The sequence below is a fragment of the Suncus etruscus genome, chromosome 4 (genome assembly GCF_024139225.1).
Source record: "Suncus etruscus isolate mSunEtr1 chromosome 4, mSunEtr1.pri.cur, whole genome shotgun sequence".
In the NCBI taxonomy this organism is placed as follows: Eukaryota; Metazoa; Chordata; class Mammalia; order Eulipotyphla; family Soricidae; genus Suncus; species Suncus etruscus.
This window is the reverse complement of record NC_064851.1, coordinates 79,837,480-79,840,748: the sequence shown is the minus strand read 5'-3', so window position 1 is coordinate 79,840,748 and position 3,269 is coordinate 79,837,480.

Genomic DNA, 3,269 nt, shown 5'->3' with positions numbered 1-3,269 from the left:
ACATGGCTTTATGTAGGCCAAACATGTGCTCTAGCTCTTTAAGGCACCTCTCCAGCTCACTTCATTGAAGTTGGTTATGTGAAGTTTGGAATAAGTTTGCATTCTGTGGTAAGCCCTATGTATATGTGAATAATATTCTGTGTAGGTCAGACAGAGCTTTTTTTTTTTTTTTTTTGGTTTTTGGGCCACACCCGGCAGTGCTCAGAGGTCACTCCTGGCTGTCTGCTCAGAAATAGCTTCTGGCAGGCACGGGGGACCATATGGGACACCGGGATTCAAACCAACCACCTTTGGTCCTGGATCGGCTGCTTGCAAGGCAAACGCCGCTGTGCTAACTCTCCGGGCCCAGGCAGAGCTTTTCTAAGCATGGGGTTCAGGTTTCCTTTGGAAATGAGCCTAGAGATTTCCAATCTTTCTGCTGTTCTATTCTCATAGGGAGCACTGTGGGAAGCTGAATGGGTGTCATCTTTTACATCCTTCCTCAGGTTTCTAGACTTCTTTATATGGGCTCTGTTTCTGCCCCTTGGCTCTGCGGTGGAATTTAACGTATCTTCACCAGAGAGTATAATTCTACACACCACCTCTCTCCAAAATTTTCTTCTCTCCAAGAAGAATCAGCGCTTGCTCCCGAAGGGCTTTATCTTCCAATGTTACCATTTCATTATCAACTTTTCTTTCCTGTTGTTACTGCTTTTGTGAAAGCTAGGGTTCACATACGCTCAGTTACTGAGTGCTCACTCTTGGTTGTGGAGCTCATTGGAAGTGATGTATTTTAGCGGTGGTGTTTGCATATGTGCTCACCTAGAATAGTCCTGATTAACTCATGATGCTAGTCTGAATTCTGGTCTCAGTGCTTGTGGAAGAGACACTCCTGGCTGCCATGCTGCACATGTGTGTAGTTAGGAATGACTCTGTATCAGGAGGTCATGGTTTCTGCACCCTTTTTGTTTATTAAAATTTTTCTACTAAGGCACCATATTTTACAAGTTATTTATAGTTGAATTTCAGACATAAGTTTATTCAACATCAGTTATACAACCAGTCAACATCCTTCCAATGTCCTCAGTTTCCTTTCCACTCCCATAACCCCAGCCTGCCTCCCTGACAGAGTTTGTAGTAGTTCTTATCTCATATTTATTTTGTTTGTAGTAGTTTTTATCTCATAATTTTTTGTTAGTTTTTGATTCAAGAATATAGATATATCACACCTCTATATTGCCAATGTATCTAAAGTCCCTGCCTTCTATCCTTATTACCTTCCACCTGACTCTCCTTACTACCCACCCCAATGAAGTTTCTTTCCTTCCTTATCCTCAGATCTATAATCTAGGGACCAGAGTAATCTAGGTAATTCCTTTCTGATACTTTGCATTTTCTTGCACTGTTGCTCTATATACCATAGATAAGTAAGATCATCCAATATTTGTCTTTCTTATTCTGACTTAATTAGCTTAACATGATATTCGCCAGTTCTATCTAAATTGCTTTATCTGTTAGACACTATGTTGATTCCATATTCTATTTATTGTCTTCACCCTCTTTGGATATGTCTCCATATCCATGGTTAAGTAAAATAAAGACTTGTTCATTTGGTTTTAACAAGAATAAGTATTTTTAAGCTCCCTCAAATCTTTTTTTCTTAGTTTACTTTTTTCTACCCCTTTATATGCTTTTGGATGGTATGTAGGGCTCCAACTTCTAATAACCTTAACACATATTTAGCACTGCTTTCCTTCCTCTTACTAATGTGCCACTTGGCAGTTTTATTTCTAACACTCCAACTAGAGAAACTGGGAAGGTAAAAGAACAACCTGTTTCCCTCCCTTCCAGAGAAGAAATGCAGTATTGATTGTGTGTGGAAGGTAATACATATTGTACAGCATTGATTGGGGAGGTCCTCAGGTCTATAGTCAAAGATGAATAGGTTAAAGAATTAAGAAGCAATTTTTTTTTGCTTATGGCTCATCCATAGAGCATATGTTTCATGTGAAGTTTTTGCTTCCATCCAGTACCAAAAAAATTAGTAAAACAAAATATAAACTGCACCCCAGTCTTTCCACCCTTCATACAAAGGAGGTATGACAACTCTTTTCCCTTCAGATAGAGCCTTCAGGGACTACTCAGGGCTCAAACACTCTCCATTAGTTAATTTTTCTCAGTGATCTCTGTCCCTCTAGATTCCAATCTTGAGCTCTGATGAAACTCATAGTGATACAACTTTAAAAAAATATCAATCAACTCAGAAGTTGTTTTAAAGCAACGTTTTGGAAACAACTGGAAGATCTTTAGTGCTTATGCATCTTTTCTGGCTGAGTTTCATCTGATGCTGCTCCCCAACTTGATGCTATCCCCGAAGAATAACATCCTGAAATTCCTGCCATCCCTCTTCTCTCCCTGACAGGGGAATTCTCTCCCTTTGTATTCTTTGTCTTCTTCTGAAAGACCTGTCCTCTAGGCCAGAGCGGTGGTGCAAGTGGTAAGGCATTTGCCTTGCAGGCGCTAGCCTAGGACTGACCAGCGTTCCATATGGTCCCCCAAGCCAAGAGCAATTTCTGAGCACATAGCCAGGAGTAACCCCTGAGCGTTACCAGGTGTGCTCCCCTCCCCCTCAAAAAGACCTGTCCTGATGGTCTAAAGAGTGGAGAGACAAGGAGAAAAGATCTAGTACTTATGAACTAGATCCTTGTGGAGCTCCTGCTGGAGCACTAGGCTGAGACTTCCTTGGATCTTTGCATGAAATATTTACAATAATTCTAAAACTAAAATTCTGTTTTAGAAACGAGGAAGCTAAAGGAGATGAAGATATTTGATCCCCATTATACAGCTGGCAACCACCCTTACACCCCTCCATTGACTTTCCTGTTCTCAGCTAATTCTCTGCACAAAGAGTAACATCCGAAGAAACACAGGACCCGGCTAATCCTCACAGCCACTGATGACAATCTCCGTGACTGGAAACCAAAAGAAATTGTAAGTGATGGGTGGGACTTCAAGTCCAGGTGCTAACACCTGCAGTGAGCTGGCAAACAAATCAGAACTCACCAGGTATCCCAGAATAAATTGGAGGCTAAAGAGGAACAAGTAGATTTGCAGTCTCCTCTGCATCTTGGATTTGAGGTGGGAAGGTAAGTGGCATTTGGCGATAAATTTAAAAATGCAGCCTTACCTGGCCAGTCAGGAGGAGGCTGGCTATGTTTTCTGAACTGGCTGATCTGAAAGATAAGTGGAGGTTAAAGGACACTAAATATAATCATTTTCCTTTACAAGGA